At 39.2% G+C, this 15,202-nt stretch overlaps 1 protein-coding gene across 4 annotated transcripts in view; it reads left to right on the top strand.

The window, feature by feature from the left end:
- The window catches only part of ADD3 (adducin 3), a 185,873-nt gene that overhangs the window by 26,798 nt on the left and 143,873 nt on the right, over positions 1-15,202 (top strand). The gene's annotated exons all lie outside the window — the stretch shown is intronic.

Here is a 15,202-nt window from a genome sequence, read left to right as displayed (position 1 = left end):
GCTTCACTAACATCACCATTTCCCTTTACCTTGATTCTTTTGCCTCTTAGCTCCTTCTGCATTTTTTAAACTCTCTTCCCTCCAGTTTCTCTGCCTCTTGGAGCTTTTACTTACTCCATGCATCATGGTGTGTTAAAAAATGCCCAGGCTGTATTTTTATTTAACTTTATTAACTTGTTTCCTTTTATTATAAAAGTAATACATAGTCATGTTTAAAATTTTACTTTCACGTAATTCATGAAGGAAATAAAGTGAAAAGAGACCTCTTTCTTCATCCCCACCTGAGCAGAGCTCCTCATCACCAATCCGGAAGTAATCTCTGTTAAAGTTGAGTATGTAGTCCGCTAGAATTTTTGGTGCCTATACATGCATACAGACATGATTTATGCATCTGTTTTTATTTTTTTTATTTATTCATTTTTAAAGATTTTATTTTTCCTTTTTCTCCCCAAAGCCCCCTGGTACATAGTTGTATATATATATATTTTTTAGTTGTGGGTCCTTCTAGTTGTGGCATGTGGGATGCCACCTCAGCATGGCTTGATGAGCGGTGCCATGTCCAAGCCCAGGATCCAAACCAGCGAAACCCTGGGCCGCCGAAGCGGAGGGCGAGAACTTGACCACTCGGCCACGGGGCCGGCCCCTATGAATCTGTTTTTAAAAAGATAACATGTAATTAAATAATATATGCTACTCTACAACTTGCTTTTCTTCAATTAACAATATATCCTGGAACAGCTTTCCATATCAGTATACATAGGTATGCCTCTTTCTGTACAGATGTTCCTTAAGTTTTTTAACTAATTCTCCAATAAAGTATATTTTGATTATTTCTACTTCACTGCTATTGTAATCAGCAATGAAATGAACATTCTGTTGTTTGTATCTTTGAGCACGTTTTTGAGTATATCTACAGGATTGATGATTCTGCACCCAATTTATAATGCAGGGGTGGTTTTCCCCACACCACCAAGCAATTCTTTGACACCAGCTGGATGGCCTATAATTCAACTCAATTCTGACACCATCTACTCTGAGATAATGTCAGATCCCACAGGTTAAGAGCTCAGTCCTACAAGACTGCCCATCACTTCCAACACCAATCACAATCCCAGGTTATCACCTGTGCTTCTGACCAACTGGCTATAGATCCAAGGTTCCAACAACTCCCTCCTTGGGTTCGATTAATGTACTAAAGCAGCTCACAGAACTCAGAGAAACACTTACTTACTAGATTACCAGTTTATTATAAAAGGCTATAACTCAGGAACAGCCAGATGGAAGAGATGCACAGGGCAAGGTATGGTGAGGAGTTTCCACGTTCTTGGAGCACACCACTTTCCCCAAATCTCCACATGTTCACCAACCCAGAAGCTCTCTGAATCCATGCTTGTGAGTTTTTATGGAGGCTTCATTACATGGGCGTGATTGATTAAATCATTGACCATTGGTAATTGAACTCAGTCTTCAGTTTCTCTCCTGTCCCAGGAGATCAGGGCATGGGACTGAAAGTTCCAACTCTCTAATCACGAGGTTGGCTCCACTGGCAACCATTCCCGTCATTGAGCACTGTCCAAAAACCACCTCATTAACATAACAAAAGACGCCTTTATCTCTCTCATCGCTTAGGAAATCCCAAGAGTTTTAGGAGCTCTGCCAGAACGGGGATAAAGACTAAATATATATTTCTTAAAATAAATCACAATAGCACAAGGATAAATACCTAAAAGTAGAATTACTGGGTCAGAGGTATATGCATCTTACATTTCCATAGATATTCTCCATGGACCTTAGTATCAGACAAAGCTGGGACTGAATTTGTGCTCTGTCACTTACTAGCTGTGTTCCTTCAAACAAGTTACTTTATTCATTCTCAACCTCAATTTCCTTAGCTATAAAATGGATATAATTTAAAGTCTATTCAGAGTTGTTTGTGGATGAAACAATATATTTAATTTATAATGGCTAGCAGTAGCTCACATACATTCATCTCTTTTTTCCTCTCCTTTATTATCCCTTGCCTAAATCCTCCTTGGGTTTTGGGGTTTTTTGTTTGTTTGTTTGTTTGTTTGTTTTTGGTGAGGAAGATTGGCCCTGAGCTAACAACTGCGCCAATCTTCCTCTATGTTGCATGTGGGACACCACCACAGCAGGGTTTGATGAGCGATATGTAGGTCCATGGCCAGGATCCCAGCCTGCAAACCCCAGGCCACTGAAGCGGAGTGCTTGAACTTAACCACTATGCCCCTGGACCAGCCCCCTCCTTGGGTTTTTGCAAAGTTTCCATTTCATTTCATGTCAACAAATATTTATAGAATATCTAATACATGCAAGGTTTGACAAATGCTCAGGGGATTCTGAATTTTCTTTTTTTCCAAAGCACAGCCCTTTTTGGAGCTTATAATACCAAACACGAGAAAAAGATCTCTCAGTTCCTAGTATATGGTAGGCCCTTACTTAATATTGTTGGAATGAATAAGCAAAGGAAGGAATGAATGTTGTTGAATGAGCAACACCACCCAGTCTGGAAAGGAGCACAGCAGAGGCTCTAGCATCATAGAGTGGCACATGGAGTCAGGAGTAATTGAGATGAAGCTTCTCAAAACTTTTCCTCTGAATTTCACCCAGCGGCAAGGGAGGCACTGGAGCTGAAGGCCAAACCATTTGGCTAGAAAAATATTTGAAGTCTTGTGTCTTATCTTGTATTATCACATAAAATTTGTATCCTACTCCGTAACACATTGTTTGCTTCCATTATAAACAGCATCCTTCTCCCTAATCCTAGGATAAAATGGACACTCCAGTAAGATGTACCATATTTATCAGGCGACTCAAGTTCCTCCTGACATGCTCTCAGGGGTGTACATACCTGAGTTTGAGAAGCATGAAATTAAGATGGATGCTGAATGAGCTCTCACTTCATGCTCCACCAACTATCTCCCATCTGTCTGCTCTACACACCCATCTCACACCCTCAGCAGCCTCATTCCTCCCAACTTTCTGCTAAAACTCTCCCCTACTCCTGTTGTCTCTTCAATCCTGGTTTAGTTTTTCTAACTAATCTAAATTTTATTTTGAAACTCCATTACTCAAAAAATATTTAAGAAAAATAACTCAACTGCAAAACTCCTCCAACAACCATTTGAGGTCATTAAAGTCTCATGGAACACTCTTTGTTTATCCACATTGTGTTGGCTTTTTGGTCTGTCTCATCCCTGTCATCTATGACCATAGACTCTTAGCAGGATGTAGCTCATTTCATTTAAATCTTGAAAAGCACCCAAACTAATGCCATAGTCAATTAAGGTTGTTCTGATTCTGAGCACCCATTTAAGTACTCTCCTCTGTGTTTGAAGGACACAGTAAATGGAACATATGTTTTAAATTGCTTCTCCAGAGCTCAGGGTGACTCTGATCTCTTCGCCCACTGCCTGGGCTCTGGGTCAGGCCGTCATCATTTCTCACTTAGATTATTGCTCTAGCTCCCTGCATTAGACTTCTTGTCCTTCCACTCCACAGCTCCCGAAAGCTGGTAGAGTGATTTTTCTAACACAGAGGTCAGCTCATGTCATTCCCCTGCTTAAAATTTAGGTGGCAATGATCTACAACTACATGCAATGACATTGTTTCACTTATCCACATGAGTGAAAAAGCCAAAGGCAAAACAGTACATATGTTAAATAAAGCACGAAACCCGGCAAAACCAACCTATGGTGTTAGAAGTCAGGAGAGTGGCCAACAGGTACATGAAAAGGTGCTTAACCTAACTAATCATCAGGGAAATGCAAATCAAAACCACAGTGAGATATCATCTCATCCCTGTTAGGATGGATATTACTAAAAAAACAAAAGATAACAAATGTTGGTGAGGATGTGGAGAAAAGGGAGCCCTGAAACACTAATGGTGGGAAGGTAAATTGGTGCAGCCACTATGGAAAACAGTATGACGCTTCTTCAAAAAATTAAAAATAGAACTACCATATCCCACTTCTAAGTATTTATCCAAAGGAATTGAAATCAGGATCTTGAAGAGTACTGCACTCCCATGTTCATTATAGCGTTATTCGCAATAGCTGAGATACAGAAACAACCTCAGTGCCTGTGGACAGATGAATGGATAAATAAAATATGGTATTTACATACCACGGTATATTGTCCAGCCTTAAAAAAGAAGAAAGTCTTGCCATTTGCGACAACATGGAGGGACCTGGAGAACATTGTGCTAAATGAAATAAGCTAGACGCAGAAAGATAAATACTGCATGACCTCACTTATATGTAGAAGATAAAATAAACTCATAGAAGCAGAGAGCAGAATGGTGGTTGTCGGGGAAGGGGAGGTGGGGAGGTGATGGTCAAAGGGTACAAACATTCAGTTTTGGAAGATATATAAGTTCTGGAGTTCTACTGTACAGCATGGTGACTATAGCTAACAATACTGTATTGCATACTTAAAATTTGTTGAGGGTATATATTATGGTGTCTTTACCACACACACACACACAAACGATAATTATAATACAGGAGGTGAAAGGAAAATTTGGGAGGTGATGGATATGCCTATGGCCTTGGTGGTGATGGTTTCATGGGTGTATACTTATCCCCCAAACTCATCAAGTTGTATAGATTAAATACGTACAACTTTTTACATGTCAATCATACCTCAATAAAGTGGTTAAAAGAAAAAAGTCAGGATAGCACTTACACTTGGCAGGGGTGGAGAGCAGTAGTGATTGGTAGGGATCATGAAAGGGGTTTCTGCGATGTTGTTAGTGTCCCATTTCTTGATCTGGATGCTAGTAAAATAGATGTGCTCAGTTCGTGAAAATCCGTCAAGCTGTACACTCATGTTCTGGGCATTCTTCTCTACGTCTCTTCCTTCAATAAAAAGTAAAAACAAACAAACAGGACTGTTTGCTTCCCTTTAGCATGACACATAGCCTTTCACATATCTCCCTCTTGTCCACCCCGCCTATCATCTTCCCTGATCAAGCCACACCAGATGACTCAATGTTCTCTAAACACAGCATGCTGCCTATTTTTTCTGATGCTGCTCACTTTGAAGGAAGCCCTTCATTGAAAGTCGATCTACCATTTGAGGCTACACTCAAATATCGTCTCCTCCATGAAATTTCCTCTTGACCACCCTTGGCAAAATTAATGGTTTCCTTCTCTGTGCATTCACAGTAATTCCTTTCCTATGGCTGCAGTGACCATACTTTCAATATAAAAGAAACAGGATTCTTGGTCATAAAAGTATGAGTTATACTTAAGGAGTCATTAGGATAGAATACTGGGATCAGGAATGGCCTGGAAAATCCAAGCTGGTATAACACATTGTATTGTATTATATTATAATAATTGTAATTACATTGTATTGTATTATAGTAATTTCTCTGGATTTGTGTTTCCACCTAGACCAGGGGTTCTTAATCTTTCCTGTGCCATAAATCCCTTTGGCAGACTGGTAAAGCCTATGGACCCCTCTTTTTATTTTAATTTTATTTTATTTCATTTTTTTAAGATTGGCACCTGAGCTAACATCTGTTGCCAATCTTCTTTTTTTTTCCCCCCCTTTTCTCCCCAAAGCCCCCCAGTCCACAGTTGTATATTCTAGTTGTAGGTCCTTCTGGTTGTGCTATATAGGACACCACCTCATCATGGCTTGATGAGTGGTGCCATGTCCATGCCCAGGATCCAAACTGGTGAAACCCTGGGCCGCTGAGGCTGAGCGCACGAACTTAACCACTTGGCCCCGGGGCCAGCCCCCTGGACTCCTTTGTTTAAAGTAAATTTTTACTGAAGTGAAACAACTATAGGTGCACAAAATATAGATGGATAGCTCAATGAATTTGTACAAAGTGAACACATTCATATTACTAGAATCTTGATCGATAAGTAACCCAAAAGCTCCACACACCTTTGTCAGCCTCCACCCGACAAAAGGGTAAATACCATCCTGACTTCTAACACCAGAGATTAGTTAGCCTGTCGTTAAACTTTATATAAACCGAATCATACAGTATGTTCCCTTTTGTGTCTGTTTTTTTTGTCTGAATCTTATGTTTGTGAAATTCACTCATGTTACTCAATGTAGCGATTGTTTATTCATTCTCTTTGCTGGGTGGTATTTCGTTGTATGAATATACCATTACTGATCTATCCATTCTTCTATTGATGAGTATGTAGTTTGTTTTCAGTTTTTCATTGCAATGAATAGTGCTCGTGTGGATATCCTCATACACGGTAAATACATGTTATGTACTCATTTCAGAACACTATATTTAAATGTGTAAAATAAAATACATTACGAACACAAAAGAAATAATTAATATACAGTTTTAAAACTATAAAACAAAATTTGAGATGTAGTTCTATATGTGTTTCTTTATTAACCCAATTCCAAGATCTTGCAGTGGGTCTAATAACTATTATAATTTTGAAGTAATGTTGTACGTTAATGAAATTTCAGAATTTCTGCAAAACTGCAATTTGCTATGAAACTGTCTGTGATTTCTGTTGGTGACAAATTCGCATATATTGTGAATACCTCTGTGATTTGTTGTGTACATTCATAATTGAAGGAACGTTAAATCTCAGTTAGAGGTTAGTGGAAAATAGAGATGTGATTCCCCCTCCCAGTTCAGGAAGTCCCTGAATTTACCTCTGATCTAAACTTAACCGCCTTAAAAGCAAGGATCATATCCTAATCATGTTGAAAATTTGGAATCTGACACAAAAATTGGCAAAAATAAGTGCTCGGTAAGTGATTTTTTTTTACATGACAAACTCGTGAATGGCAATAGCAGACTGTGACTGGGCACGTATTCTGTGCCAGGCACTGTGCTAGGCTCTTTAAATGTTCTTCTGGAAATCCTCACAGGAACTTTTTAATTACCGCCCCCATTTTACAGATGAGGAATGGAGGCTTGGATAGTTTATGTAACTTTTCAAGATTTTACAACCAGTAAGTGGCAGGCCAGGAATTCAAACTCAAGTGTTTCTGACCCAAAGCCCCCCAGCTGACTGCTAACTTCTATGTTTTACCACTGACAGTTGAATGAAGAGCTGGATGAATAAGTGAATGAACAAATGGATGAACTTAGCCAATCACACTCTCTCCTCCCCCAATCCTTACAACCAGTGGAACAATTTCAAGAAGCAACTGGCTGGAAATAGTGATGCAGTCTGGTTGCTGAAGAACATTTTATTGTGTGAGACAGTTTGGCCACTTGAAAAAATCAAACCCAAGTGCTCATCAACATCGTTCTTTAATCAACTGAACTGGCGCCTGTCAAATGTTAGATGACAGACGTGTACAGTGCTGGGCTCTAGAAGGCAAGCTCCTGGCCACAGAGCTTTCTTCACAGAATCAGCACTTAACCCCAAGTGCACATATCAGGTTGTTTGTGGAAAATTATCTGGTGACAAAATCCCATCTCTTTTCAAGGAAAGAGCTCATAACAGTCACTCTCCACTTAAAACAAGTCCAAAGGAAGCAGTGGGGTGGTATGAAGGAACCCTGGGTTGCCAGGAGTTCCAGATTCTCCCCTTGTCTTGAGGGCTTGGATAGGTGGGTGTCTTTCTAGGGAATTAAACAAGATGGTCTTTCAATTCTGAGATTCTTTTTATCCAAGGGAAACAAATTAACTTTATTCATTTCTCTTGAAAAGGTATTCTCCAAGTGTGAATTTAGGAAAAGGTAACTAAGTGCTTAAACGTGTGTTTCTGAACTTAGATATTCTCATTTCATTGTTCTTAAAAATTATACAAATAATATTTACACATGTAAAAGCATTCAAATACACAAGCATTTAAAGTAAAAAAATCAAAGCATCCCTCCCCTTCTCATGCCACTTCTCTAAAGAAAATACTGTTAACATTCACAGTTTCGTGTATAGATTTACAAACTTTTTTCTACATACATACAACATATGTATATCTATATATGCACACACAAATATATATGCATATATATAGACAAATATGGCATTACCTTCGCACATTGTTCTACATCCTACTTTCTTCCTAAACAATGTATCACAGACGTATGCCAGGTTAGCATATCAAAGTCAGCAGCATGTTCCATTAAGGCTGCATAGTGTTCTATTTTATGGATCCATTTTAATTGTTTTTATTATTCTTCTATTAAAAGATTTAGATAGTTGTTTCTTTTGTTGCTATTGCAAATCACATGGCAGTGAACATCCCTGTAGCTATCTTGTTTAACTGCTCATACAAGGATTTTTATAAAGTAGCTTCTCTTAAGTAGATTTGGCTTGATCAAAGGGTCACATGTTTAATTTTTGAAAGTTACGGTCAATTCAAGAGGAGACACTTTCAAGCTTCCGTTCCTAAGGAAACTTTCTATGAGGTTCCAGCTGACTGTGAGATCGGCAGCTGTGGGTTACCTCATTCCTAAACTCACAGAATTCCTTTCACTCCAGTAAAGTTAACATGTTCTCTGAATTGCCAAAATCTCTCCTCTCAGTGCACATTTCAGCTCCTACCCAAACTATCCTTTATTTCAGAAGCAAATGATTTCTTTGTAGCAAAACTCAGAAGCTTCTCATGCTTCAGGGTAAAGAGTAAAATCAATCTCCACTGTGGACTTTTTCCTAATTGGTCAGCATGCAGTCACCTACTTCATTCAGTTCATGTGCAAGCTTCCTCCTCCTTTTCTAATTGTACAAGCAAAAGAATATGTGAATTTATTGGGAAGGGAAATGCAGGGAAGTATATAGGAAGCAATTATTTAGGACAGGAACAATGGGAAAAGATAAGAAAATTTCAGAAAAAAATCATTGTAACAAGAAACTGAAATCATGCCATAAACTCCTCAGGCCTCAAAAATATCGATTTTATTATACTCTAAGAAAAAGAATCCTCTTAACAGTCTTTTCATTAAGCAATCTCTACATGAAAGCATTTTACATAAATTATTTCTAACTCTCCTAACAAACTTGCGGGGTAGGTCACAATTTCTCCATTAGACAGATAAGGAAACTGAGCCTGATCGAACTGACACAATTTGGTGAAGATTTCACAGCTAGTTAAGTGCTTGAGATAGAGTCCAGATTCAGATTCACCTGATTCTCTTTCCACTGTACTATATTATCTCTCTTGCCATCCACGTTGCTAACTCAGAACTTCATAGGAAAGAAGCAAAACCAATGAATGGAGGTCCTGAGTTAGAGAATTTAGCTCAGGATAAGGAGCTTAAAGAAATAATGAATGCTCTTTCATCAGAGGTTGGGTGATTGGTTATCTGTCAGGAATATTGTAAACAAAATTCCGGTGGTGGATCAGAGGCTGGATCAAACGACTTCCAAGTCCCCTTCCAAGTCTACAAACATGTAATTTGTCTCCCACATCCATTTTATAGGTAGGGAAACAGAAGGTCACTATCTTTTGAGACATTTGCTCAAGTTCATAGCTAACTAGTGCAGAACCCAAGCATTGTGGTGACTCTTCCACTGACCTTTCCTCTAGAACACACCTACTTCCAAGATGGAAGACTTCCTAGCACTGCGTCTACATAATTTTGAATCCCTTTTCTCATTAGTTTGTGACTTTGGCTAACCTGGGTTCCATACCTTGAAACCCTACAACAAACACATGATGAGGGCCAGGGAGAGTCATGCCTTTGCTTTCCCTTACGGTCTCTTCTAAGAGCAAAGGCACAAGGGGCAGCATCATTTGGTGTCACCCTACATTCTCTTTTCTTTTTATGCCTTGGATTCCTAATCCAGTGACAAAAGTATTAATGTTGTATATAAAAAACTAATGGCATGAGAGAAAAGGGGCTGGCGTACTCCCAGAAAATACAAAAGCCAAGCCCAACCAGAGGTATATCCTAAAAAACTGGCAATCTTTTGAAAAGCAGTCAGGGTTGGATCAATTCTACACTCCATTTCACAGAAAAGAAAAAGAAAAAAGACTAAGAAGAGTCTTCAAGAAACGCCCACCTTCTGGGCTGAAGCCTATTGTGTCACAGCCAGATCGCGGGGAGACTGGCTCAGAAAATCCACACGGTATTTGAGGAGTCCCTGAATGTTTGAGAACAGGCTGTTTGAGGCATGTGCCATTCTCTCTCCATACACAGGTTGCTCCGGGATGCCAGTCCCAGACTAGTCTTTCAATTTCCTCCTTGGCAAAGTAAAAACCACCTGTCAGAAAAAGAACCCGCTTTTCCGTGGGTTCCACTCATGCTCCCATCCCAAATCCAGTGGAACAAAGTATAAATCCTTCAAGGGAATTTGAAAACCAACGGACTTGCTCATGCATTTGGAGACTTGACTCAGATTAGATCCCTAAATTCTTACTACTTTACTTAATGTAAAATCTGGGTGAGTAAATTTCTGTTAAGGCTGCTCGAAAGGCTCACTGTTTAGTTAACAATTAACGTCCAAGCAATTTGGTTTCAGGAAAGCTTATTTATTTTGATTACCTGGTTCAGGTGTTTTTCAAAATGCAGTTTTAAACATTCAAAGTGAGCATTAGAAGGGCCTCAAGACCAGGCAGAAAGAAAACCCAAGTGCTGTTTCATTAATTTTCCAAGCAATGTTGGAAGGTGGTAGGAGAATGGGTTGAGAGCCCAGATTCTCGAGCCATTTTATCACCTGGATTAAAAACCCAACCTCAGCCATTTACCAGCTCTTTGGGCAAATTACTTAATTTCTCAGTGCCTCAGTTTCCTTGTTCCTAAACAGAGAAAATAGGATAATACCACACAGGGCTGTTGTAAAGATTAAATGAGATATTTACATGATAAAGCACTTTGAACAGTGCCAGGCACCCAGTAAGAGCTCAGCAAATGTTAGTAATACTGTTTTATATTTTATTGATGAGAATGACCCCCTCACATTTGAAATGAAAATGATTGGCCATGCAAACTCTATATAGATTTATATCCACATTTTGTTGTTTAATTTTCACAAATAGCAACCACATTAAGAATAAAAAATTTAAAAATTAACTAGACTGGTTTTTACAGTCGATCTCCATTTATACTGCATATGATCTGCAAATGATTAGATTTCATTTTTATTACTCCTGTTAAACTATAACGTGCTCCTTATCTCTCCCTGGGTGTGGTTCACACTCAGTGTACTATCTGTTGTGACTTAATTTCAGTAATCACTATGAATGAGATTGTGAGAAACTGGTCTTGTTCAAAGAATATCGCCTATAAGGCATGGATTAAGTCACTAATTTCTCAGAGTCTTAAAGAGTTATAGGTCTTTTTTAAAATGGGGGGAAGGAAGAGGTCAACAAATGACTAGGATTTAACCCAAATGATTAAAAGGACAGGATGTTCTTTTTTCCCCTAGGGGCCACAGAAGGAAATGAGAACTAAATTTAATATTATGAGTTCTCATGCTCATAAATTGATGTCTTAGGTTTATGTGTCCCAGTAATTACGCCCTGCTTTGGAAAGGCTTACCCTGAACGTTTTGTCTGAAGATAGAAATTCAGGAGCTGGGAGTGCTAAGTAGAAACTATGAAATAAGTGTTGAGAGTTTTCATCAAGGTATTTATCTCATGTGTAAACTCAGGTCAAATTTGTGAAGTGGGATTTATGTGTCATGTCCCAGTCACCCTTTTACTTCCTACCTCAGTGGTGAAATTGATGTCAAGGCATGGAATGGAGCCCTTTCACTCTCCTCTGCCTGATGAAGTGTGCTGTTCAGGCTTTGCTATCAGACATTTACACTTTCGTGAAAACTTAGGTTACTGTGTTACTGCTCCCAGGAAGGATTTGTTTTGAAAGCTTTACCTCTAATTATAGATTGCAAGGTTTTTATTGCTATGTCATAGATTATATTGCAAGCAACTGAGACCACTCCAATTAACTTAAGCAAAACAGGGACTTATTGGAAGAATAAGGTTCACAGCTCATAGAACTGAAGGAAAAGATGAAGAATCAGATCTTGGAAAGGACAGGAGCCAAGTCAGTTCTGTGAGATCCTTTCAGCAGTATCTAATCACATACTCCTCAGGGACCTCCCTCAAGATGAACTCTGATCTTCTTAAGTCTTTGTGTCACCCCATCAAGATTCAAATGCTAGGGAGAGAACAAATGTTTGGTCCAGCTAGGGGCCAACCTCATTCACTGGGAGAGCGGAACACCAAGACTGCAGCCATGGGGTGAAAAAAGAATCCACAAAGGAATACTGAAGCACTCTTACAAGAAAAGGAATGCTGCTCAAACTAGAACAGACATTTACATTTACTATAATCAGCAAGTAAAGAATTTCACACACCTATAAACACGTGCGGGACACATACACTTTGGAGATGTGGAAAGAGGGGGACTGTCCCAGCACTTAGGTAGCCATCTTTCTTCACATTAAGCATCCTTCTAAGAGACCTCTTCCTGGTCTCCAATGATAGCATGTGTCAAATGAGATAGGAGGGATGCCAGGATTCTTTCAATGGTTTTCTCTCAAAAGCTTTTAAATCAACACCTGATGATTTGACTGTATTTGAAGCTACTAGAATTCTTAAAGCCACACTTTGCAGTCTTTTGGGATGGTGCTGAAATGTGGCTTCTAAGGTAAATATTTGAATGAACACTAATAGATCTAAACCAGTGGTTTAGACTGTAGACCACTGCCCATCTACAGTGCCCGCTAAAAATGCAGTTTCCTGAGTGCAACCCCAGACCCACTAAAGCAGAGTTCTGGTGGGGAGGAGTTTGGGTGGCAGCTGATTCTAAACTGAATAATTTGCCCAGGTGCTTTTGATGTACACTTAAGTTTGAGACCCACTGAATCAGACACAGCAAATCTCAATATTTTTTGAGCACACACTCTGTGCCAGTCGGTGTTCTAGACTCTGGGGATACAACAATGAACAAGACAAACAAAGTTTCTTGCTCTTTTGAAGATTCTTAGGGGGAAGAAATTGATGAACAAGTACAAAAACATAAATTAGCAAGATAGAGTGGACTAAGTACTCTGGAGAAAAAAAAGAAAGTAATCTCAAGCTTAATATGACCAAACAGAAGTGTTCACTTCTACCTGCCATTCTATTTCTTCTCAAGTCTTCTCTGTCTCAGATAATTGTGTCCCCTTTCACCCAGATGTTCAGACCAAAGGCCTGGAGATCATTCTAGGTTGATTTCACTCTTTCTCTCCTTTCCCTTACCTTCCATGTGTACTCTGTCAGTAAGTCATGTCAGCTCTCCCTCCAAAATATACCCCAAGTCCATTCACTTCTCCTTTCCACAGCCACGCCCACAGCAAGAGCTGTGATGGATGACTTTAATGGCTTCCTGACTGGCTTCTCTGTCTCTGACCCCATCTCTCTAGAGCTCATTCTCCACACAGCAGCCAGAATAAAATTTCAAAAATAGAAATGAGACCCTCCCCCTCCTTTGCTTAAAACCTCCCCAAATCAAGGTCTCACCCTGATCTACCAGACCTCCCTGATTTAGCCCCCACCCTGCTCTCTAGCAAATCGAGGGCCTCTCTGTCCCTTGCTTTCAGTGCTCAACCACCATGCCCTTCTGTTAGGCCCTCAGACATACCAAGCTTGTCCCTGCCTCATGACCTTTGAACTTGCTTTTCTCTCCAGCTAATGACTTCAGATCATTCAGATCTCAGCTCAAATGTCACCTCCTCAAAGAGGCCTTCTTTGTCCATCCTAACTAAAGTAGCACCTCACCCCCACCCTAGTCACTGTCAATGGGCTGTTTTATTTTCTTCATAGCTCTTAGCATCTGAAATAATCTTATTTATTGTTTGTTTATATATGTTAACATCTGTGTTTTCCCAGTACAATAAAAGCCTCATGAGTGTGAGGATTTTTGTCGGTTTTATTCACTGCGCTGTCGCTAGCACCCAGAACAGTGGCTGGCACATGGTAGCAGTTCAATAAATACCGTTGTCTCAGTGAATGAAAATAAGTAAGTGAATTAATGGAAAGTAACTGGAGGTGGGGCTACTTAAACAAGCTATCAGTAAATGAAAGCTGAATTTTCAGAGTTATGGGTTTGGGAACTATATAAATTCTAACTTTGCCGTTCACAAACTCTGCATTCCATGCAAAAAGGTCTACTTGCTTTTCTACCAACACACCTCATACTTTGCTGTCTCTGTTCATTGAAGAGACCTAGGTCATCCACTCACCATGAGCACAGCCCTGAGCAAAGTGCTGAGGGACCTGTCTCAGAAACTCACATAGATACTTTTGCTTCTGCCACTTCCATCATCAAAGACCTTCTCTGTCTTTCCTCATCACAATTTTGCTCTTCCTACTCAGAGATGTCATCTTTGTTTTCTCCAGCAGAAGTTGACCTCTCTCTTCCCTGACTCCTTTTGGACTCTTTGTATATACTATTTACCCTGACTCTGGTGTACTTATTAAATGTGTGGCTTGGGAAAGTTATTTAACCTCTTTGAGCCTTAGTTTCTTCATTTGAAAAATAGTTTTAATAACTATTAAACTATTCAACAGGATTGATAAGATAATTAAAGATAATATATATAAAATGCCAACCACAATGCTTGGCACATAATCACTCATTAAACGGTAGCTATAACAACTACTATTTCTTCTTATTGTTAATAAAATAATAATTATTAAAATAGAAAATAATATTATTGATTATAAGGTAGATATTTATTGAACGTTTACCATTTACTAGGAGCTTCACACTTATTATCTCATATGTGGTGATTTTGCAATCCAATTGCTTCATACATTTGTGTTTTATTTCCCAACCAGATGTTTAGGGCATAGGCTACATCTTAAGGCTTTTTTAATAATCTTCTCAGTGCCAGACTAGTTCATGATTCATAGCAAGCGCCTAAGAACTATTTGTTGCAAATGATACGATGATCTGTAGCTCTGAAATTTAGTGACTTGCGTTATGTCAGAATATAAGCTGATCTGGAAAATCAGATCAATTTGGTTTGCAATTTAAAACTTGGGTTTAGATATGTCAGCTGGTGAAAGCTCTGCCTTGCGTTCAATCAATAAATACTTTTGAACACCTACTATGTGCCACATTCTCTTTTAGGCAACTAGCAAAGTCCCCTAAGATAGGGAAATGATGGCATTCATTTGTGTGTATTTCTGGCATGTTTATAATCTCCATTTTTGCAGTTGCTTATTCCTTCCAAGAGACTGGCTCACATGTTGGAATCTAAGCACTTAGAGAGTATACCAAACATATGGCTTTGGAGTCAGAAAAT

This window comes from Equus przewalskii, chromosome 1, assembly GCF_037783145.1.
Source record: "Equus przewalskii isolate Varuska chromosome 1, EquPr2, whole genome shotgun sequence".
In the NCBI taxonomy this organism is placed as follows: Eukaryota; Metazoa; Chordata; class Mammalia; order Perissodactyla; family Equidae; genus Equus; species Equus przewalskii.
This window is presented reverse-complemented; position numbering and strand designations above follow the sequence as displayed.